Raw genomic sequence first — 24,076 nt, 5'->3', positions numbered from 1 at the left:
TATTTTGCAAATTGGGAAATTATTAAACATGGCCAGAAAACTACAGTGATATAATGCAGGACAAGTCCAGGAGAGAGTTTAAACATCAACTGAAAATCTAGCAAAAATTATTGAAAACTCTAGACAGCTGATGCAATTTGGCAAACACGACGTTGTCACGGTTCTTCCACTTTCCATAAAGCATCCTGCATTCTTTATTTTTATATCCTACAGTTCATTGGGAAGCAAACGCCTTGAGCCAAAATCCAAACCCTGACAGTGACTTGAACCCTGCACCTCAGCTTAAAAGTCTGATGCTCTACCGACTGAGCTACCAGGGACCACTTCAAACATGTTCTCATAGCTGACGTCAAAGTCTCATATTGTATCTTTTGAATTTCCTTCACTGGTCATTCAGCCTCTCCAGCTCATTTCCCTCGCAAGCAGACCGGCAGCCTCCCTTCGGCTTTCTATCTCAAATTCTTCACTTGGACTCGCATTTTACCAATGACCTGTGATGTGACAACTGTTGTTACCCAGGGACATGCACTGGGACTTCAAGACATTGAAGATTACGTTTAGTTCGCTGAGATATCAGCGGGAAGCTGCAGAGATACAGATTGGATTTTGAGAGAGGGAATAAAGGGTGTCATCTGTTGTCTGTTGTGGCAGAGTGTGAACGCAAGTAAGCTCATCGAGTAAAGTCGCAAATTATGCAAATCGCAAAGTTTCAGGGTGTAAATAGATCTGTCAACGCCACATCTTCATGGAAAACGCCCCATCCTTTATCCTGCCCAAATCGTTCTTGCTGACATGCAGCAACTTTTATCGTCCAATAAAAAGGCAAATTACTGCAGATGTGAAATCTGAAAAAAAACAGGAAATGATGGAAAATCTCAGTGGGTCTGGCAGCATCTGTGAAGAGAGAACCGAGCTAACGTTTCGAGGCTGGGTCACTCTTCATCAGAGTAAATCATTTAATCATTCAATCTTTGCTCACAGACATCGCTGACAGACATTCAAAATGTTCCTACTGGATTTCCTGAGGTCAATCCAGTCGTGCATTCAAAGGAAAATACTGCACATGTTGTGAATCTGCATGAGAAACTAAAAATGATTGGATTAAAGCTCATAAAATTTGAGGATGTCTGTGGAGGCAGACACAAAGTTAATGTTTCAAATCCGTGTGATCCTTATTCAGAGCTGAAGCGAGGTTACATGCAATGGAGTAGATGAGGTAAATGGAAGTTGAGTGAAAAATGGGCGATAGGGAAGTTTGAATCAAGTTTGACATAAAACAGGGAAAAGCAATCTTGAAGGTCAGTACCACAGAAATGTTGTCAACATTTTTTGCGTTCACCATTGAATGAGGAGCATTCGTCACAGGCTACATGCTTCGACCTGAACGTATAAAGGTACTGCTAAGATTTGAACTCAGGATTTCCTGTTTACAAGACAAGTGCTTTAACCATCTAAGCCACAGCACCAATCTGCCAGAAAGCTTTGCAAGTGTAGAACAGATTTCAATTGTTTTGATTAAATTTTGTATTGTTGATTTCTCCTGCTGACTTTGAGAGTGCAAATTAAAATATTCATTCGCACTGGGCTTTTGAAACTGAAAAATTGCAGTTATTTCTGAAAGTTATTAATTTAAAAGAAGTTCTGCAGGAAAGAAGTATACAAACAGGAAATATTTTGCGAATTGGGAAGTGATTAATCATGGCCAGAAAACTACAGTGGTATAATGCTGGATAAGACCAGGAGAGAGTTTATACATTCACTACACTATACATTTTGCTAGATACAAATCTAGCAAAAATTCTTGAAAATTCTGGACGGCTGTTGCAATTTGGCAAACACGACGTTGTCACGGTTCTTCCACTTTCCATAAAGCATCCTGCATTCTTAATTTATATTTCCTGCCGTTCATTGGGAAGCAAAGGCCTTGAGCCATAATCAAAACCCTGACAGGGACTTGAACCCTGGACCCTCAGATCAAAAGTCTGACGCTCTACCGACTGAGCTACCAGTGCCCATTTCAGCAATGCTCTTATAGCTCACGTCAACGTCTCATATTGTATCTTTTGAATTTCCTTCACTGGTAATTCAGCCTCTCCAGCTCATTTCCCTCGCAAGCAGACCGGCAGCCTCCCTTCGGCTTCCTTTCTCAAATTCTTCAACTTGGACTCACATTTTACCAATGACCTGTGATGTGACAACTGTTGTTACCCAGGGACATGCACTGGGACTTCAAGACATTGAAGATTACGGTTAGTTCGCTGAGATATCAGTGGGTAGCTGCAGAGATACAGATTGTATTTTGAGAGAGGGAATAAAGCGTGTCATCTGTTGTTTCTTGTGGCAGAGGGTGAACGCAAGTAAGGTCATCGAGTAAAGTAACAAATTATGCAAATCGCAAAGTTTCAGGGTGTAAATAGATCTGTCAACGCCACATCTTCATGGAAAACGCCCCATCCTTTATCCTACCCAAATCGTTCTTGCTGACATGCAGCAACATATATCGTCCAATAAAAAGGCAAATTACTGCAGATGTGAAATCTGAATTAAAACAGGAAATGATGCAAAATCTCAGTGGGTCTGGCAGCATCTGTGAAGAGAGAACCGAGCGAACGTTTCGAGGCTGCGTCACTCTTCATCAGTAATTCATTTAATCGATCAATCTTTGCTCACAGACATCGCTGACAGACTTTCAAAATGTTCCTACTGGATTTTCTGAGGTCAATCCTGTCGTGCATTCAAAGGAAAATACTGCACATGTTGTGAATCTGCATGAGAAACTAAAAATGATTGGATTAAAGCTCATAAAATTTGAGGATGTCTGTGGAGCCAGTCTCAAAGTTAATGTTTCAAATCCGTGTGATCCTTATTCAGAGCTGAAGCGAGGTTACATGCAATGGAGTAGATGAGGAAAATGCAAGTTGCGTGAAAAGTGGGAGATATGGAAGTTTGAATCAAGTTTGACATAAATCTAGGGAAAGCAATCTTGAAGGTCAGTACCACAGAAATGTTGTCAACATTTTCTGTGTTCACCATTAAATGAGGAGCATTCTTCACAGGCTACATGCTTTCACCTGAATATATATAAGTACTGCTGAGATTTGATCTCAGGGACACCTGTTTACAAGACAGGCGCTTTAACCATCTAACCCACAGCACCAATCTGCAAGACAGCTTTGCAAGTGTAGAACAGATTTCAATTGTTTTGATTAAACATCAGTATTGTTGATTTCTCCTGCTGACTTTGAGTGAGCAAATTAAAATATTCATCGGCACTGGGCTTTTGAAACTGTAAAAATTGCAGTTATTTCTGAAAGTTATTAATTTAAAAGCAGTTCTGCAGGAAAGAAGTATACAAACAGGAAATATTTTGTGAATTGGGAAATTATTAAACATGGCCAGAAAACTATAGTGGTATAATGCTGGATAAGAACAGGAGAGAGTTTTTACATCAATTGAAAATCTAGCACAATTTTTGAAAATTCTGGACAGCTGTTGCAACTTGGCAAACACGACGTTGTGACGGTTCTTCCACTTTCCATAAAGCATCCTGCATTCTTTATTTTTCGTTTCCTACCGTTCATTGGGAAGCAAACACCTTGAGCCAAAATCAAAACCCTGACAGGGATTTGAACCCTGGACCCTCAGATTAAAAGTCTGATGCTCTACCGACTGAGCTACCAAGGCCCATTTCAAAAGCTTTCTCACAGCTCACTTCAAAGTCTCATATTGTAGCTTTTGAATTTCCTTCACTGGTCATTCAGCCTCTCCAGCTCATTTCCCTCGCAAGCAGACCGGCAGCCTCCCTTCGGCTTTCTTTCTCAAATTCTTCAACTTGGACTCGCATTTTTCCAATGACCTGTGATGTGACTTTGAGAGTGCAAACTAAAATATTCATCGGCACTGGGCTTTTGAAACTGTAAAAATTGCAGTTATTTCTGAAAGTTATTAATTTAAAAGCAGTTCTGCAGGAAAGAAGTATACAAACAGGAAATATTTTGTGAATTGGGAAGTGATTAAACTTGGCCAGAAAACTACAGTGGTATAATGCAGGACAAGACCAGGAGAGTTTTTACATTCACTGAAAATCTAGCAAAAATTCTTGAAAATTCAGGACGGCTCTTGCAATTTGACAAACACGACGTTGTCACGGTTCTTCCACTTTCCATAAAGCATCCTGCATTCTTTATTTTTTATTTCTGACCATTCATTGGGAAGCAAACACCTTGAGCCAAAATCAAAGCCCTGACAGGGACTTGAATCCTGGACCCTCATATTAAAAGTCTGATGCTCTACCGACTGAGCTACCAGGGCCCGTTTCAACAATACTTTCATAGCTCATATCAAAGTCTCATATTGTATCTTTAAAATTTCCTTCACTGGTAATTCAGCCTCTCCAGCTCATTTCCCTCGCAAATGTTGAATCCCAAATTTCTTTATCCGTCAGTCTGGCCTCAATAAAAGTCGAGATGGATTTGCAGGTATAACATTAGTTATTTTATTCAGCTTGCAAGCTACCGAGTCCACAGTGATACAGATAACATGTTGCTCTCTGCAGCCCCGGGAACTAAGTGAATGTCCCAGACAAAGAGATCAGTACTGATACATTCAAATGGCATCAAGTTTCACATACTCGACACCCATAGGTCATCCTATGTCCCTCCTGACTTGTTTGATCTATTCTGATTGGCTCACTTCCAATCCCTTTCTCCAGCCCCTATCAATTCAGCATCACTCTCATAGACACACCTCTTCCTGCTTTTTTCCATGCGGTCTAAAATCCTTTGTCTCTACTTGCCAGAATCAAAGTGGCTTATTTCTACATTACATTAACTAATATCTCTAAAGTAACTATTTTATATCACATTCGTCATTCCCTCCTTTTATCATTCCATGATAACCGAACTATCCAATCCATAGCTACGGTTCCTCATCTAAAAAGATCCGTCGCTGCATTTCCAATTCCTGTCTTAGCCCCCCTTCATCTGCTTCACCCTCATGGATTTTAACAGTTAAATTTTTGGGGGCGGTGATCTGATCCAGTGCACCCCGCATTCTACCCATCACACATTTAAGGATGGCCAGGCCCACAAAGATGCAGCCGATAGCTACCACTCGATACATGGCCATATTTATCAACCAGTCCTTCCAACCTCCAAATCCCCAGTTACCCCAAGAGCCAGGATCCTGCATCCCGTCCAAGTGATCCCGTATGCGATCCATAAATTTAGTGATGTTAGCGGTCAAGTCTTGAAATCCCACGATACACTTGCCCTGCACTATGGCGCATACCCCAACCTCACGGGCCAGAAGATAGTCAAGAGCATACCGGTTCTGCATTGCAAACAACCGTAGCTGAGACAACTCCTTGGTTATTGCCCCGAGGGCTCCCAAGGTTTCATTTCCCAAGATGGTAAGGCCGCAAATAAAATAATTCCGATCACTGACAGCCAAGGAACCCCCCACACCTCCCAGTGTCAATACGCTCAGAATGCCCCACCCGGCTGAGTGGCCCCGGTTGGGTGCAAGAACCTGAGGTTTTTTCCAGTTCTCGCAAAATTCAGCAGAGACTGCCCGGCGTGCTAACTGATTATGCAGGTTCCATGCCGAAGGGCAGGGGACTGTGGTAGGGACTAGAGTCCCTATAGCAATTCGGCGGGGAAATGGGGGTGACAAAACGTTGGTCGCTGTACCATTAAATAAAAAGTAGTATCCTTGCTCTGTGTGCAGGCTAGCATCACAATCAGCATATCGGTTGCGTAAGGACCCTCCAGTAGCCCAGTTTATCCAACTTTGAAACGCCCATTCGGGCCGCCTAGCAATGCGGAAAGCCCTAGTCCCAACAGTGATATGAGAGACATTTGCCCAGCCACAAAGGAGCTGGAGGCCGGCGTTCAATGGAACGCAAGTGGTGTTGTAACAAACGCATTGGCCAGACGCCTGGGTGATAGGGCACCTCCTGTCCGTACAGGTGGGAAACAGACATGTTATATTTGTGTCCACCTCTACCGGCAAACAGCCAAATTCTTCACTGCTGAAGCAATTCTCGTACGACCGGGAATCCCTATTGGGAGTGAAGTGGCTAGGTATGTACACCCTCCACCGTCGCAGCCTATCGTACTGTGAATGGGAATTATCCCGAGGAAGGGGAAGGCAAATAGCCGGTGGTGCTGAACCCGGATCGTAAGGAAGAGTGACCTGATCGGGCAGTGGCTCGGAATGCTGACAATGAACCACCGTTTGGGGAGTGCCCCAAAGCGGTGAAACAGAAAATAACCTAGACACCGCTGCGGGGTTTGGGTAGCAGACAACCCGTCCCTGGCCATACAAGCGGTGGTAAATCTGGTAGAAGAGATTCATACTACCCGGGTTTTCCTCAGTTTGGCCTTTAATTAACTTAAGTGTATCTCCCGGTAACCTACGTTCTAGCTGTACTTCCCTTCTCATACGCCCCGTCCTCTCTCTAGTCCCTTTCACTTTCTCATAGCCTCTTCCTACGCTCTCCTGACGGCCTGATTTTACCTTTATTGCACCACTCTTAACACATCCAAAATCGAATTTACATGTATTCCAAAAACAAGGCAATGTCCACATAATGTTCCCTTCCCATCGCCGGGACCGGTGCAACTGCTTCATGACTCCTGCATTCTCCTTAACTTTGATGACCTTCCATGAGTCGATACCATGTCCTCGTATATGGGGGCAGTGAAGAACATCACCTTTGCATAGGTGATGTATCCTTGTAGATTGGTTGGGGCTACACAGATACATAATATTCCCCTTTTCCATGTCCATCGCCAATAACACGCCAAGCGAAGTGAGGCCAAATATCATACAGACGATGCGTAGCCACTCCATCATGCTCCACACCTGTAAAATAGCACTGGAGAAGGGAGGCAGTTTAGTATCTGACCTTTTACAGTAGTGGAGATGGACTCAATTTACAGTGATGTAGGTGGACCCAAGCACTTCGCCCCTCCACTTTAACTGCTGTGGGGGTGGTAAGGAGAACTTGGAAGGGCCCATCCCATCGCGGCTCCGACCCCTTCCTAGTCCAATTTTTGACCATGACATAACTACCGGGCTGGACTGAAAGTGAGCTAGGTACTGGGGCGATGGCTGGTGAGCCGCGCGGACATGGCCATGGAGTTCCTTGAGCACTTGCGTGAGGGCTAGAACATAGGTGGTCATCTCTTCAGTCATCTGATGAAACTGAACCAGTCTGGGAACCTGCAGGCTCCAGGGAGTTCTAAGAGGCCTGCCATAAAGAATCTCGGCGGGAGAGAGCCGGGCCGGTCCCGCAGGTGTAACCCGCAGCTGGAAGAGGGCAACGGGGAGCAACTTAAGCCATGTCAGTCCCGTGTCTGCTCTTAATTTAGCCAATTTAGTTTTGAGGGTCTGATTGTGTCTCTCAACCAACCCGGCCGCCTGCGGTCTATAAGCACAGTGTAACTGCTGGCGTATGCCCAACTGGGAGCAAAACTCCTTGTTAATTTGTCCAATAAAATGAGGCCCATTATCAGAACTTAACTGAGCTGGTATACCGTACCGGGGAATGATTTCCCTCATCAAGACTTTAACCACAGTAGCAGCTTTATTATCGATAGTCGGATACGCCTCGACCCATCTGCTGAACACATCCACAATGACCAAAACATATTTATAACATTGACACCTTTCCAACTCAATGTAATCCATTTGGAGCGTCTCAAAGGGACCACTGGGCAACGGGGTTTGCCCCTTCCCACAAGAGATACCTTTTCCGGTGTTATATTGCTGACAAATCAAACACCTATTACTGATACTTTGGGCCAACCCCTGCATTTTAGGGTGCCACCAAGTGTCCAGCAACAAATCACTAGTCCCTCGAGCCCCACAATGAGTTGAAAAGTGTACACATTCAATGACCCATAAAGCCAGCACATCAGACATACAAGTCTGATGTGCAGGCGTGGTCCATAAAGAGGAAACAGAATCATATGTACAACCTAACCGTTTCCACATTTGTTTATCACTCTCAGGAGCGTCCTCCTGTAATCTTATGACGTCTTGGATGGTTGGCATTGACTTGTCAGAAGCAGTCATATTTATATTAGATCGTTTAGTCTGACTTAACATCTTAGGCACCATCACTTGCTGAATTTGCGCGGCTGTTCGCGCTGCACAATCTGCTTGTTCATTACCAACGTCAACTGGGGTTGTACCATTCGTGTGGGCAGCGCATTTAATAACGGAAATCTGCGCGGGCATAAGGAGGGCCTGCAGTAGGTCATTAACTAAACCCCGGTTGGATATTTCTGTGCCTGCCGAGGTAAGGAATCCCCTATTCTTCCAGAGTTGTCCGAAGTCATGAACTACCCCGAAAGCATATCGGGAGTCAGTGTAGATATTTACCCGGCGATCTCCCCCCAGTATACATGCACGGGTGAGGGCAAAAGGTTCGGCTTGTTGTGCTGAGTAAGGGGTCTGGAAAGCTGCCGCTTCTAGAATCAGACCATCCTGATCTATGATTGCATAACCCGACAGTCTCCGGCCAGTGGGGCTTACTAATGCATTGCCATCAACATACATAATCATGTCAGGTTGTTCTAACGGAATATCACTCAGATCGTCCCTTATTGTTGTAGTTTCCTGAATCAAGGCTAAACAGTCGTGACCAGGCACGTCCTCATTGACAGGGGGACCACTGAGAAAACAGGCTGGATTGATAGTGGTACAGTATTTAAATGTCAGACGTGGATTGTTCAAAAGGTATATCTCATACCTATTCTGACGAGCTGCGGTAAGATGCTGAGTCTGCAGTTGCCCCAATAGTGCGATTACTGAGTGGGAGCTATACACCGTAATATCCTGTTGGAGAGTGATGTTGGCAGCAGCCTGCAAACTATTGTATATCGCTGCCAAGATCTGGGTGCAAACAGGGTGGCCCAACGCCACTGGGTCGAGTTTGGAAGAGTAATATGCTACGGGCCGGTGCTTGTCCCCATGTTGCTGGGTGAGTACCGCTGTTGAACATCCTTCCAGAACAGTACAGTATATCTGGAATGGTCGGTCGTATAGGGGCCTACCGAGGGCCGGTGCTTGTAGCAAGGCCTGCTTCAGGCAACGGAAGGCCTCGAGTGCCTCGGTGGTGAGAGTAAAATTCCCCCCTTCACTAGTGTAAGGCGTCAGCAGCTTTGTATAGACAGCGATGTTTGGTATCCACTGCCGACAATAATTCATCATACCCAGCCAATGACGAACCTCATTGGCTATTGTAGGGGCAGGGAATTGGCATATTGGTTCAATCCTACTGGGTTCAAGACTTCTTTCTGTGGCTGTAAGTAAAACTCCTAAGAACTTAACTTTTCTCTGAGCCACCAAGACCTTTGCTTGTGAAACAACATAACCCAACGAGGATAGGTGGTTCAATAATTGGATCACATCATCCCTATTACTGGGCTCGTCAGGACTTGCCACCAATATTTCATCTACATACTGCACCAGAGTGGAACCATGCTCCAATGTCAAGGCCTGGAGTTGGGTCTGCAGACATCTGGAGAAGAGTGTAGGTGAATTGACGAACCCCTGTGGCAGTCGGGTCCAGGTATACTGCTGTCCATTGTAAGTGAAGGCAAACAAATATTGACTTTCAGTCGCAAGTGGGAGGGCAAAGAAGGCGTGCTGAAGGTCAATTACGGCGAAGACCCGGGCTTGAGCTGGAATTTGAGCCAGTATGTGGGCAGGGTTAGGGACGAGAGCATGTAATGGCTATGCGATGGCATTAATTGAACGTAAATCCTGTACTAATCGGTACTGGTCTGGTTTGGCTGGTTTAGGCACAGCAAGTATGGGGGTGTTACATTCTGATTGGCAAGGGACCAAAATACCCTGTTTCAACAGCTCTCGGATTAATTTATCTATTGATGGAGCAGCTTGAGATTTCAGGGGGTATAGTCGAATGGAAGGTAGCTTTACATGATCCTTAATCATCACCTTAATAGGTGTAACATTTGTCTTTCCCACTTGTGATGGGTATTCCGCCCAGACCTGTGGATTGACATATTCCAACACATCATGTCCCCTGTGATGCTGCAGTCGAGTGTTAATCGTTTCAGGGACCTCAAAATATTTTATGGTAGTGCCGTCCGGCATGACTTGAAGTGCGTAGTCTGTTGGATCCGAATGATCCACCGCCCTCCTGACCATTCGCCCCATATCCCTGGCATGGTACTGGTCACAGACCTGACGTGTAATATGAGGGCTTACCGAAGCTGACTGTGGCCATAAATGTGGTGATATTGTAACAAAATCGGCTGTACCTTCTTTTCCCGTGACTGTGGCTGTAACCTTGACTGGCCATTCGGTCTCAAGTAATGGCCGGTATTTGTCCTCCAACTCCCTGTTTCGTCCAGTTCTGTCATAGGCCAGGGTCGCGTGATGCAGTGACTGTTCAACGTCTAACGTCCACCACTGGGGGGTGATAGAAATATAGCACTGTTGTCTCATCCTCCATGATGTAACCGTTACCCCCTCATCTCCGCATTCTAGCTGTAGCTGCAAGATACACAGTAAATCTCGGGCCAACAAGTTACAGTCCAATCCAGTAGTCACTACAAACTGATGCTCTGCAGACTTATTCTCGTTAGTGACTGTCACTGGTTCAGAAATAGGATACTCACACACCTGTCCTTGGAACCCTGACAATTGCTGCGTGTGGTCGGATAATGGTAATTTAAGTGCTGATTGCACAGAAGACATGGCTGCCCCGGTGTCGATTACAAATGAGTGATGTTGATCTCCTATCTGCAGAGAGATAATAGGTTCCCTGTCCGATTGGAGAGTCCTTATGGCTAAATTAGCGAGTCAATCCTGTGTTGGGAAAGGGTTTTCCTGGGAGAAGTCAGTGTATCTCGTCTGTCCTCCCCTTGGTGGGTACCCTCTCCTTTGGGTCGGATAATCTCCTTCTACTGCCTGTCTTTTAAAGGGGCATCCCTGTTGCCAGTGATCTACACGGCCGCAATTAAAACATGCATTGCTCCCTCTATTTCTGCCCCGTCCTCTTCTTCCAGTAGACCAATGGCCCCTCAGAGGGGGCTGCGGTTGTAGAGCTGTTGATTTGTTCGGTGGGCCATAAAAAGGGGGTGAGGGTCCCTTTGGGTGGGTTTGGTATCCTCCTCTTCGCTGATCCACCCACCCAAAGTCACTATATTGGGGCTCCTGCTGGTAAACTACCATTTCTGCCGCTTGTTGGGATCGCCAATCATCCTTTTTCATTACATACTCAGTCTTAAGCTTTGTAACTGAGCCTCCTTCTTGGCCTATACCCTCCTTCCAATAAAATCTGACTACCCTTGCCATCTGGGAAGGGTCGTTCTCTGTCCAATTCATGTTATTACATTTCACAGCAGTAACCACAGAAGGTGGTAGGCAATGCATTAACATAGCACAATATTGAGGGGAATTCTGACCATTTTGATACAGCAAATCGCCTGACTGCCCCCGGTAGATTTCATTAAAACGCTCCAGAAATTCCTCTGGCTCTTCAGTCTTCTTAGGTTTTAGGTCGAAGAGAACAGAAAGATTTATGGGCCTTTGAAATGTGTATTCAACGCATTCAAGATCTGTGTCCTTCTATCGTCGTCTAACGCATAGGCCTGCTGAAGTGCGGCATGACTAGCATAATTCAGGTGGTTAAGATAATTGCGGTACTCTGCTGGGGTTAAAATCTGCTGGACTAGGGCCCAGAGGTCCCTTGAATCAGCTTGATAAATTGAGATGGTAGTTCTCAAGGAATCCACAAAGGCAGCAGGAGATTTTTTTCTATCTGAGATTGTAGCCATAACAGCCATCATCTCACTGGGTGTCCATGGGAAGTAAACGTCTATCGTGGGGTTCGCTCCCGCAGTCACTGCGTCGGGGTTTCGCATCTTCCTAATCGGTAACTGTCTCCGAATGTCACCAGGGGGCACTCTAGCTATTTCCCCTGGTTGTTCCAAGACTTCAACGTCTCTCCCTGTCACTAGGGGGAGTTCTTTCTCTTCAAAAGAAGTTGTTTCAGCTTCCTTTGTTCCCGAATCTTGTGGATTCTCCTTAGTTTGGAGAGACTTAGGTGATATGCTTAATTGTTTCTGGTGAGGGTCAAGCCCCTCTCTCGCTGTCCGAGATCTTGTCCTAGAGCTAACTGGGCTTGTGGGACAGAGTTCCTTTTGCTCTTCTGGTCGTGAAGTTGGTAAATCAGGACCCACGCTATCACCCACACTATCATCCAAAAGGGCTTGAGTTTCTGGCATATTTGGAATCTGGGGAGCAATGACTGGGTATATATTATTGTACTCTGGTGGTTCTGGAATGAGCGCAGACCATGCTACAGGTGCAGACGGAACTTTTACTGACTTTTCCAAATTATTGAATTTTTCTTTTTCTGTCAATTCAAGGCCAGCCATTGAACTACGTAGCTCATCTCTTGTCTGACCCGCGTCTTTCCTGTCTCTACTTGCTCTTTTTTTAAATGCACATTCCTTTTTCAAGATCTGTAATGTTTTTAGGTTACCCTGTTCACTAATTGGAATCCCCATTTTAAGGGCATTGTCCTGCCAGCTAGACAACATAATCTTATCTCTTTCCTCTTGACAATATTGCCTCCATAATCCAATTAATTCTTTAGCTTTCATACTTTGATTTTTTCTCCAAATTTGTCCCTGGATTTTCTTAACCATTTCTAGGTCTTTGGTGCCCCCTAGTGGCCATTCATCTCCCATTTTAGTTCTTAACTGTGCTGACAATTTTCTAAAATCCTTCGCTTTGTCCGGATACTTATCACATAATATTTGCAGTGGCATGCCTGGATCATTTGTGCTATCCAAGGAATTCCCCATAATCTCAACTAGTCCTCGGAACTGCGTTTTTCGCCACTACAGTCCAAGGAGACAATTTTAGCTTAATCAACTATATTTTTAACACACACACACATGGAGGTGAACCATTTTCAATTTCAAATGTCGCATCGACCTCCCATAATCTAACCCAACCGAATTAACTCACAAATGAAGTTGAACCATTTATAGTTTTAAATGTCCCATCAACAATATAGCCTACCCCAGCCGAATTAACTCACAAATCAAGTTGAACCATTTATAGTTTTAAATGTCCCATCAATAATATAGCCTACCCCAGCCGAATGAACTCACAAATGAAATCCCATCAATTAAAATGCAAATCCCCAGACTGACCTGTGATTTCGTCGAGGCGGTCTTTCTGTGCCAACCGCGAGTGACCAGACTAATCAGACGATAAGAAGAGGGGAACAATCAATGTGCGGTCATTTTCCAGTTCTACATTGAGGGCCCTTGTTCCCCATCCTCCTGTTCATAATCAGTCTAATTCTGATTTCGCAGTTGAAACCAGGATCGCCCTGAGAAATCAAGGTTTTCGGCACCAAATGTTGAATCCCAAATTTTTTATCCGTCAGTCTGGCCTCAATAAAAGTCGAGATGGATTTGCAGGTATAACATTAGTTATTTTATTCAGCTTGCAAGCTACCTAGCCCACAGTGATACAGATAACATGTTGCTCTCTGCAGCCCCGGGAGCTAAGTGAATGTCCCACACAAAGAGACCAGTACTGATACATTCAAATGGCATCAAGTTTCACATACTCGACACCCAGAGGTCATCCTATGTCGCTCCTGACTTGTTTGATCTATTCTGATTGGCTCACTTCCAATCCCTTTCTCCGGCTCCTATCAATGCAGCATCACTCTCATAGACACACCTCTTCCTGCTTTTTTCCATGCGGTCTAAAATCCTTTGTCTCTACTTGCCAGAATCAAAGTGGCTTATCTCTACATTACATTAACTAATATCTCTAAAGTAACTATTTTATATCACATTCGTCACAAGCAGACCGGCAGCCTCCCTTTGGTTTCCTTTCCCAAAATCTTCAACTTGGACTCGCATCTTCCCAATGACTTGCGATGTGGCAACTGTTGTTGCGCAGGGACAATGCACTGGGACTTCAAGACATTGACGAGTAAGGTTAGTTCTCTGAGATATGAGTGGGAAGCTACAGAGATACAGATTGTATTTCAAGAGAGGGAATAAAGGGTGTCATCTGGTGTTTGTTGTGGCAGAGAGTGAACGCAAGTAAGCTCATCTAGTAAAGTAGCAAATTATGCAAATCGCAAATTTCAGGGTGTAAATAGATCTGTCAACGCCACATCTTCATGGAAAACGCCCCATCCTTTATCCCGCCCAAATCGTTCTTGCTAGCATGCAGCAACATATACCGTCCAATAAAAACGTAAATGACTGCAGATGTGAAATCTGAAAAAAAACAGGAAATGATGGAAAATCTCAGTGGGTCTGGCAGCATCTGTGAAGAGAGAACCGAGCTAACGTTTCGAGTCAGGGTCACTCTTCATCAGAGTAAATCATTTAATCATTCAATCTTTGCTCACAGACATCGCTGACAGACATTCAAAATGTTCCTACTGGATTTCCTGAGGTCAATCCTGTCGTGCTTTCAAAGGAAAATACTGCAGATGTTGTGAACCTGCATCAGAAACTAAATATGATTGGATTTATGCTCAGAAAATTAGAGGATGTCTGTGGAGCCAGACACAAAGTTAATGTTTCAAATCCGTGTGATCCTTATTCAGAGCTGAAGCGAGGTTACATGCAATGGAGTCGATGAGGAAAATGGAAGTTGCATGAAAAGTGGGAGATATGGAAGTTTGAATCAAGTTTGACATAAATCAAGGGAAAGCAATGTTGAAGGTCAATACCACAGAAATGTTGTCAACATTTCCTGTGTCCACCATTAAATGAGGAGCATCCTTCACAGGCTACATGCTTAAACCTGAATGTATAAAGATACTGCTGAGAGTTGAACTCAAGATCTCCTGTTTACAAGACAGGCACTTTAACCATCTAAGCCACAGCACTAATCTGCAAGACAGCTTTGCAAGTTTAGAACAGATTTCAATTGTTTTGATTAAACATCAGTATTGTTGATTTCTCCTGCTGACTTTGAGAGTGCAAACTAAAATATTCATCAGCACTGGGCTTTTGAAACTGTAAAAATTGCAGTTATTCTGAAAGTTATTAATTTAAAAGCAGTTTTGCAGGAAAGAAGTATACAAACAGGAAATATTTTATGAATTGGGAAGTGATTAAACATGGCCAGAAAACTACAGTGGTATAATGCTGGATAAGACCAGGACAGAGTTTTTACATCAACTGAAAATCTAGCAAAAGTTCTTGAAAATTCTGGACAGCTGTTGCAATTTGGCAAACACGACGTTGTCACGGTTCTTCCACTTTCCTAGGAGCATCCTGCATTCTTTATTTTTATTTCCGACCGTTCATTGGGAAGCAAACGCCTTGAGCCAAAATCAAAGTCCTGACAAGGACTTGAACCCTGGACCCTCAGATTAAAAGTCTGATGCTCTACCGACTGAGCTACCAGGGCCCATTATAACAATGTTCTCATAGCTCACTTCAAAGTCTCATATTGTATCTTTTGAATTTCCTTCACTGGTAATTCGGCCTCTCCAGCTCATTTCCCTCGCAAGCAGACCGGCAGCCTCCCTTCGGCTTTCTTTCTCAAATTCTTCAACTTGGACTCGCATTTTACCAATGACCTGTGATGTGACAACTGTTGTTACCCAGGGACATGCACTGGACTTCAAGACATTGAAGATTACGGTTAGTTCGCTGAGATATCAGTGGGAAGCTGCAGAGATACAGATTGGATTTTGAGAGAGGGAATAAAGCGTGTCATCTGTTGTTTGTTGTGGCAGAGTGTGAACGCAAGTAAGCTCATCTAGTAAAGTAGCAAATTATGCAAATTGAAAATTTTCAGGGTGTAAATAGATCTGCAAATGCCACATCTTCATGGAAAACGCCCCATCCTTTATCCCGCCCAAATCGTTCTTGCTGACATGCAGCAACATATATCGTCCAATAAAAAGGCAAATTACTGCAGATTTGAAATCTGAAAAAAAACAGGAAATGATGGAAAATCTCAGTGTGTCTGGCAGCATCTGTGAAGAGAGAACCGAGCTAAAGTTTCGAGTCAGGGTCATTCTTCATCAGAGTAAATCATTTAATCATTCAATCTTTGCTCACAGACATCGCTGACAGACATTCAAAATGTTCCTACTGGATTTTCTGAGGGCAATCCTGTCGTGCATTCAAAGGAAAATACTGCACATGTTGTGAATCTGCATGAGAAACTAAAAATGATTGGATTAAAGCTCATAAAATTTGAGGATGTCTGTGGAGCCAGACACAAAGTTAATGTTTCAAATCCGTGTGATCCTTATTCAGAGCTGAAGCGAGGTTACATGCAATGGAGTAGATGAGGAAAATGGAAGTTGCGTGAAAAGTGGGAGATATGGAAGTTTGAATCAAGTTTGACATAAATCAAGGGAAAGCAAAGTTGAAGGTCAGTTCCACAGAAACATTGTCAACATTTCCTGTGTCCACCATTGAATGAGAAGCATTCTTCACAGGCTACATGCTTAAACCTGAACGCATAAAGGTACTGCTGAGATTTGAACTCAGGATCTCCTGATTTCAAGACAGGCACTTCAACCATCTAAGCCACAGCACCAATCTGCAAGACAGCTTTGCAAGTGTAGAACAGATTTCAATTGTTTTGATTAAACATCAGTATTGTTGATTTCTACAGCTGACTTTGAGAGTGCAAATTAAAATATTCATCGGCACTGGGCTTTTGAAACTGTAAAAATTGAAGTTATTCTGAAAGTTATTAATTTAAAAGCAGTTCTGCAGGGAAGAAATATACAAACAGGAAATATTTTGCGAATTGGGAAGTGATTAAACATGGCCAGAAAACTACAGTGGTATAATGCAGGACAAGACCAGGAGAGAGTTATTCCATTCACTGAAAATCTAGCAAAAATTCTTGAGAATTCTGGACGGCTGTTGCAATTTGGCAAACACGACGTTGTCACGGTTCTTCCACTTTCCATAAAGCATCCTGCATTCTTTATTTTTATTTCCGACCGTTCATTGGGAAGCAAACGCCTTGAGCCAAAATCAAAACCCTGACAGGGACTTGAACCCTGGACCCTCAGATTAAAAGTCTGATGCTCTACCGACTGAGCTATCAAGGGACAATTCAAAAACTTTCTCACAGCTCACTTCAAAGTCTCATATTGTATCTTTTAAATTTCCTTCACTGGGAATTCAGCCTCTCCAGCTCATTTCCCTCGCAAGCAGACCGGCAGCCTCCCTTCGGCTTTCTTTCTCAAATTCTTCAACTTGGACTCGCATTTTACCAATGACCTGTGATGTGACAACTGTTGTTACCCAGGGACATGCACTGGGACTTCAAGACATTGAAGATTACGTTTAGTTCAATGAGATATCAGTGGGAAGCTGCAGAGATACAGATTGGATTTTGAGAGAGGGAATAAAGCGTGTCATCTGTTGTTTGTTGTGGCAGAGTGCGAACGCAAGTAAGCTCATCGAGTAAAGTAGCAAATTATGCAAATCGCAAAGTTTCAGGGTGTAAATAGATCTGTCAACACCACATCTTCATGGAAAACGCCCCATCCTTTATCCTACCCAAATCGTTCATGCTGACATGCAGCAACATATATCGTCCAATAAAAAGGCAAATTACTGCAGATGTGAAATCTGAAAAAAAACAGGAAATGATGGAAAATCTCAGTGGGTCTGGCAGCATCTGTGAAGAGAGAACCGAGCTAACGTTTCGAGGTTGGGTCACTCTTCATCAGAGTAAATCTGTGAATCTGCATGAGAAACTAAAAATGATTGGATTAAAGCTCATCAAATTTGAGGACGTCTGTGGAACCAGACACAAAGTTAATGTTTCAAATCCGTGTGATCCTTATTCAGAGCTGAATCGAAGTTACATGCAATGGAGTAGATGAGGAAAATGGAAGTTGCGTGAAAAATTGGAGATATGGAAGTTTGAATCAAGTTTGACATAAAACAAGCGAAAACAATTTTGAAGGTCAGTACCACAGATATGATGTCAACATTTTCTGTGTTCACCATTAAATGAGGAACATTCGTCACAGGCAACATGCTTTGACCTGAATGTATAAAAGCACTGCTGAGATTTGAACTCAGGATCTCTTGTTTATAAGACAGGTGCTTTAACCATCTTAGCCACAGCACCAATCTGCAAAGGAACTTTGCAAGTGTAGAACAGATTTCAATTCTTTTGATTAAACATCAGTATTGTTGATTTCTCCTGCTGACTTTGAGAGTGCAAACTAAAATATTCATCAGCACTGGCCTTTTGAAACTCTAAAAATTGCAGTTATTTCTGAAAGTTATTAATTTAAAACAGTTCTGCAGGAAAGAAGTATACAAACAGGAAATATTTTGCGAATTGGGAAGTGATTAAACATGGCCAGAAAACTACAGTGGTACAATGCTGGATAAGACCAGGAGAGAGTTTTTACATTCACTGAAAATCTAGCAAAAATTCTTGAAAATTCTGGACGGCTGTTGCAATTTGGCAAACACGACGTTGTCACGGTTCTTCCACTTTCCTTGAAGCATCCTGCATTCTTTATTTTTATTTCCGACCGTTCATTGGGAAGCAAACGCCTTGAGCCAAAATCAAAACCCTGACAGGGACATGAACACTGGACCCTCAGATGAAAAGTCTGATGGTCTACCGACTGAGCTACCAGGGCCCATTACAAAAGTGCTCTCATAGTTCAGTTCAAAGTCTCATATTGTATCTTTTGAATTTCCTTCACTGGGAATTCAGCCTCTCCAGCTCATTTCCCTCGCAAGCAGACCGGCAGCCTCCCTTCGGCTTTCTTTCTCAAATTCTTCACTTGGACTCGCATTTTACCAATGACCTGTGATGTGACAACTGTTGTTACCCATGGACATGCACTGGGACTTCAAGACATTGAAGATTACACTAGTTCGCTGAGATATCAGTGGGAAGCTGCAGAGATACAGATTGTATTTTGAGAGAGGGAATAAAGCGTGTCATCTGTTGTTTGTTGTGGTAGAGTGTGAACGAAAGTAAGCTCATCTAGTAAAGTAACAAATTATGCAAATCGCAAAGTTTCAGGGTGTAAATAGATCTGTCAACGCCACATCTTCATGGAAAACGCCCCATCCTTTATACCGCCCAAATCGTTCTTGCTGACATGCAGCAACATATATCGTCCAATAAAAAGGCAAATTACTGCAGATGTGAAATCTGAAAAAAAACAGGAAATGATGGAAATTCTCAGAGGGTCTGCAGCATCTGTGAAGAGAGAACCGAGCTAATGCTTCGAGGCTGGGTCACTCTTCATCAGAGTAAATCATTTAATCATTCAATCTTTGCCCACAGACATTGCTGACAGACATTCAGAATGTTCCTACTGGATTTCCTGAGGTCAATCCTGTCGTGCATTCAAAGGAAAATACTGCACATGTTGTGAATCTGCATGAGAAACTAAAAATGATTGGATTAAAGCTCATAAAATTTGAGGATGTCTGTGGAGCCAGACACAAAGTTAATGTTTCAAATCCGTGTGATCCTTATTCAGAGCTGGAGTGAGGTTACATGCAATGGAGTAGATGAGGAAAATGGAAGTTGCGTGAAAAGCGGGAGATATGGAAGTTTGAAATAAAACAATGGGAAGCAATGTTGAAGGTCAGTACCACAGAAATGTTGTCAACATTTCCTGTGTCCACCATTGAATGAGGAGCATTCTTCACAGGCTACATGCTTTGACCTGAATGTATAAAGGTACTGCTGAGATTTGAACTCAGGATCTCCTGTTTACAAGACAGGTGCTTTAACCATCTAAGCCACAGCACCAATCTGCAAAGAAACTTTGCAAGTGTAGAACAGATTTCAATTGTTTTGATTAAACATCAGTATTGTTGATTTCTCCTGTTGACTTTGAGAGTGCAAATTAAAATATTCATCGGCAATGGGGTTTTGAAAGTGTAAAAATTGCAGTTATTTCTGAAAGTTATTAATTTAAAAGCAGTTCTGCAGGAAAGAAGTATACAAACAGGAAATATTTTGCAAATTGGGAAGTGATTAAACATTGCCGGATTACTACAGTGGTATAATGCAGGACAAGACCAGGAGAGAGTTTATACATTCACTGAAAATCTAGCAAAAATTCTTTAAAATTCTGGACGGCTGTTGCAATTTGGCAAACACGACGTTGTCACGGTTCTTCCACTTTCCATAAAGCATCCTGCATTCTTTATTTTTATTTCCGACCGTTCATTGGAAAGCAAACGCCTTGAGCCAAAATCAAAACCCTGACAGGGACTTGAACCCTGGACACTCAGATTAAAAGTCTGATGCTCTACCGACTGAGCTATCAGGGCCCATTATAAAAATGCTCTCATAGCTCACTTCAAAGTCTCATATTGTATCTTTTGAATTTCCTTCACTGGTCATTCAGCCTCTCCAGCTCAATTCCCTCGCAAGCAGACCGGCAGCCTCCCTTTAGTTTCCTTTCTCAAATTCTTCAACTTGGACTCGCATTTTACACGACCAGTGGAAACAACCTGCCCGCATCTATCCTTTCTATTCCCTTCATAATTTTATATGTCTGAATAAGATCCCCCCCCCGCATCCTTCTAAACTCCAATGAGTACAGTCCCAGTCTACTCAACCTCTCATCATAATCCAATCCCCTCAACTCTGGGATCAACCTAGTGAATCTCCTCTGCACTCCCTCCAGTGCCAATATGTCCTTTCTCAGGAAAGGAGCACAAAACTGAACACAATACTCCAGATGCGGCCTCACCAGCACCCTATACAATTGCAGCATAACCTCACTAGTCTTGAACTCCATCCCTCTAGCAATGAAAGACAAAACTCGATTAGCCTTCTTAATCACCTGTTGCACCTGCACACCAACATTTTGCGACTCGTGCACCAGCACACCCAGGTCCCAATGCACAGCAGCATGTTTTAACATCTTACCGTTTAAATAATAATCCATTCTGCTGTTATTCCTCCCAAAATGGATTGCCTCACACTTGGCAACATTGAATTCCATCTGCCAGACCTTGCCCATTCACCTAACCTATCCAAATCCTTCTGCAGACTTCCGGTATCCTCTGCCCTTTTTGCTTTACCACTCATCTTAGTGTCTGCAAACTTTGACACATTGCACTTGGTCCCCAACTCTAAATTGTCTATGTAAATTGTGAACAACTGCGGGCCCAACACTGACCCTTGAGGGAACCCACTAGTTACAGTTTGCCAACCAGAGAAACACCAATTTATCCCCACTCTCTGCTTTCTGTTAGTTAACCAATCCTCTACCCATGCTACCACTTTACCCTCAATGCCATGCATCTTTAGTTCATGCAGCAACCTTTTGTGTGGCACCTTGTCAAAAGCTTTCTGGAAATCCAGATATACCACATCCATTGGCTCCCCGTTATCTACTGCATTGGTAACATCCTCAAAAAATTCTACCAAATTAGTCAGACACGACCTACCCCTTGTGAACCCATGCTGCGTCTGCCCAATGGGACAATTTCCCTCCAGGTGCCCCGCTATTTCCTCCTTAATGATAGATTCCAGCATTTTCCCTGCAACCGAAGTTTAGCTTACCGGCCTATAATTACCCACTTTCTGCCAACCTCCTTTTTTAAACAGTGGTGTCACGTTTGCCACTTTCCTATCCTCTGGGACCACCCCAGAGTCTAGTGAATTTTGATAAATTATCACTAGTGCGTTTACGATTTCCCTAGCCATCTCTTTTAACACTATGGGATGCATCCCATCAGGGCCAGGAGACTTGTCTACCTTTAGCCCCATTAGCTTGCCCAATACTGCCTCCTTAGTGATTACAATCCTCTCAAGGTCCTCACCTATCATATCCTTATTTCCATCAGTCACTGGCATGTTATTTGTGTCCTCCACTGTGAAGACTGACCCAAAAAACCTGTTCAGCTCCTCAGCCATTTCCCCATCTCCTATTATTAAATCTCCCTTCTCATCTTCCAAAGGACCAATATTTACCTTAGTGACTCTTTTTTGTTTTAGATATTTGTAGAAGCTTTTACTATCTACTTTTATGTTCTGAGCCAGTTTACTTTCACAGTCTACCTTACTCTTCTTTATGGCTTTTTTATAGCTTTCTGTTGTCCCCTAAAGACTACCCAGTCCTCTAGTCTCCCACTAAATTTTGCCACTTTGTATGTTTTTTCCTTCAATTTGATACTCTCCCTCACCTCCTTAGATATCCACGGTCGATTTTTCCCCTTTCTACCGTCTTTCTTTCTTGTTGCTATGAATCTTTTCTGAACACTGTGAAAGATCGCTCGGAAGGTTCTCCACTGTTCCTCAACTGCTTCACCATGAAGTCTTTGCTCCCAGTCTACCTTAGCTAGTTCTTCTCTCATCCCATTGTAATCGCCTTTGTTTAAGCACAAAACACTAGTGTTTGATTTTACCTTGTCATCCTCCAACTGTATTTTAAATTCCACCATATTGTGGTCGCTCCTTCCAAGAGGATCCTGAACTATAAGATCATTAATCAATCCTGCCTCATTACACATGTCCAGATCTAGGACCGCTTGTTCCCTTGTAGGTTCCATTACATACTGTTCCAGGAAATTATCCCGGGCACATTCTATAAACTCCTCCTCAAGGCTGCCTTTACCAACCTGGTTAAACCAATCGATATGCAGATTAAAATCTCCCATGATAACCACTGTACCATTTCTACATGCATCCGTTATTTCTTTGATTATTGCCTGCCCTACCATTCTGTTACTATTTGGTGGCCTATAGACTACTCCTATCAGTGACCTTTTCGCCTTACTATTCCTGATTTCCACCCAAATTGATTCAACCTTGTCCTCCATAGCACCAATATCATCCCTTACTATTGCCCGGATGCCATCCTTAAGCAACAAAGCTACACCACCGCCCTTACCGTCCATTCTATCCTTTCGTATAGTCTGATACCCTTGGATATTTAACTCCCAGTCGTGACCATCTTTTAACCATGTTTCAGTAATGGCCACTAAATCATAGTCATTCACGATGATTTGTGCCATCAACTCATTTACCTTATTTCGTAAACTACGAGCATTCAGATAAAGTACACTTATGCTGTTTTTTATGTTTTTGTTATGAATCCTAACACCTTGATCAGCAACGTTTCACAATTTATTTTTCCTCTTACCCTTTCTCCTAATTTTCCTTGTCTTTGAACCCATATCTCTACAAAATAACCTGTCACGTAACCTGCTGCCTTGATCTCCATTAACCATTATACTGTCCATAGCTTTACACTTCCCTTCCCCCCAACTTGCTAGTTTAAAGTCCTTGTGACCAACCTATTTATCCTATTCGCTAGAACACTGGTCCCAGAATGGTTCAGGTGAAGACCGTCCCAACGGTACAGGTCCCTCCTGCCCCAGTACTGATTCCAATGCCCCATGAAATGGAATCCCTCTTTCCCGCACCACTCCTTTAGCCACGTGTTAACTTCTCTAATTTTCTCAACCCTCTGCCAATTGGCACGTGGCTCGGGTAGTAATCCAGAGATTATAACCCTGGAGGACCTGCTCTTTAATTTAGTCCCTAGTGTTTGATAATCCCCAAACAGGTCCTCTTTCCTAGTCTTACCTATGTTGTTAGTCCCAATGTGGACCACAGCAACTGGATCCTCCCCCTCCCTCTCCAAAATCCTTTCAAGCCGATCAGAGATGTCCCTCACCCTGGCACCGGGCAGGCAACATACCATGCGGGACTCTCGATCTGGCTTACAAAGGATGCCATCAATCTCCCTAATTATAGAATCCCCTACAACTACCACTTGTCTTTTTGCTCCCCCCTCTTGAATGGCTTCCTGTACCACGGTGCAGTGGTCAGTCAACGCATCCTCCCTACAGCCCTCTTCCTCATCCACACAGGGAGCAAGTACCTTATACCTGTTGGACAAAGTCAAGGGATGAGGCTCCTCAACTCCTAAACTCAGGATCCCCCTACCTGCCTCCCTTGCAGTCATACCACTCTGTCCCTGACCACTGTCCGAATTAACAGAACTTATTCTACCGGGTGTGACTGCCTCCTGAAACAAAGCGTCCAGGTA

General features: G+C 43.4%; 8 non-coding genes across 8 annotated transcripts; all 8 read right to left on the bottom strand.

Annotated features, from left to right (window-relative positions):
• Positions 1 to 1,939: 1,939 nt before the first annotated feature.
• Positions 1,940 to 2,012, bottom strand: trnak-uuu (transfer RNA lysine (anticodon UUU)). Its single transcript has one exon. It is a non-coding gene; the product is annotated as a tRNA-Lys (tRNA).
• Positions 2,013 to 3,611: 1,599 nt separating this feature from the next.
• On the bottom strand, positions 3,612 to 3,684 carry trnak-uuu (transfer RNA lysine (anticodon UUU)). The gene has a single exon. It is a non-coding gene; the product is annotated as a tRNA-Lys (tRNA).
• A 554-nt stretch (positions 3,685 to 4,238) lies between these two features.
• trnak-uuu (transfer RNA lysine (anticodon UUU)) lies at positions 4,239 to 4,311 on the bottom strand. The gene has a single exon. It is a non-coding gene; the product is annotated as a tRNA-Lys (tRNA).
• An 11,063-nt stretch (positions 4,312 to 15,374) lies between these two features.
• Positions 15,375 to 15,447, bottom strand: trnak-uuu (transfer RNA lysine (anticodon UUU)). Its single transcript has one exon. It is a non-coding gene; the product is annotated as a tRNA-Lys (tRNA).
• A 1,072-nt stretch (positions 15,448 to 16,519) lies between these two features.
• trnas-uga (transfer RNA serine (anticodon UGA)) lies at positions 16,520 to 16,593 on the bottom strand. The gene has a single exon. It is a non-coding gene; the product is annotated as a tRNA-Ser (tRNA).
• A 453-nt stretch (positions 16,594 to 17,046) lies between these two features.
• trnak-uuu (transfer RNA lysine (anticodon UUU)) lies at positions 17,047 to 17,119 on the bottom strand. The gene has a single exon. It is a non-coding gene; the product is annotated as a tRNA-Lys (tRNA).
• A 2,619-nt stretch (positions 17,120 to 19,738) lies between these two features.
• trnat-ugu (transfer RNA threonine (anticodon UGU)) lies at positions 19,739 to 19,812 on the bottom strand. Its single transcript has one exon. It is a non-coding gene; the product is annotated as a tRNA-Thr (tRNA).
• Positions 19,813 to 20,266: 454 nt separating this feature from the next.
• Positions 20,267 to 20,339, bottom strand: trnak-uuu (transfer RNA lysine (anticodon UUU)). The gene has a single exon. It is a non-coding gene; the product is annotated as a tRNA-Lys (tRNA).
• Positions 20,340 to 24,076: the final 3,737 nt, after the last annotated feature.

Source organism: Scyliorhinus torazame, chromosome 4, assembly GCF_047496885.1.
Source record: "Scyliorhinus torazame isolate Kashiwa2021f chromosome 4, sScyTor2.1, whole genome shotgun sequence".
In the NCBI taxonomy this organism is placed as follows: Eukaryota; Metazoa; Chordata; class Chondrichthyes; order Carcharhiniformes; family Scyliorhinidae; genus Scyliorhinus; species Scyliorhinus torazame.
Note: the sequence above shows the minus strand (reverse complement) of the source record. Positions and strands in the feature narration are given on the sequence as shown.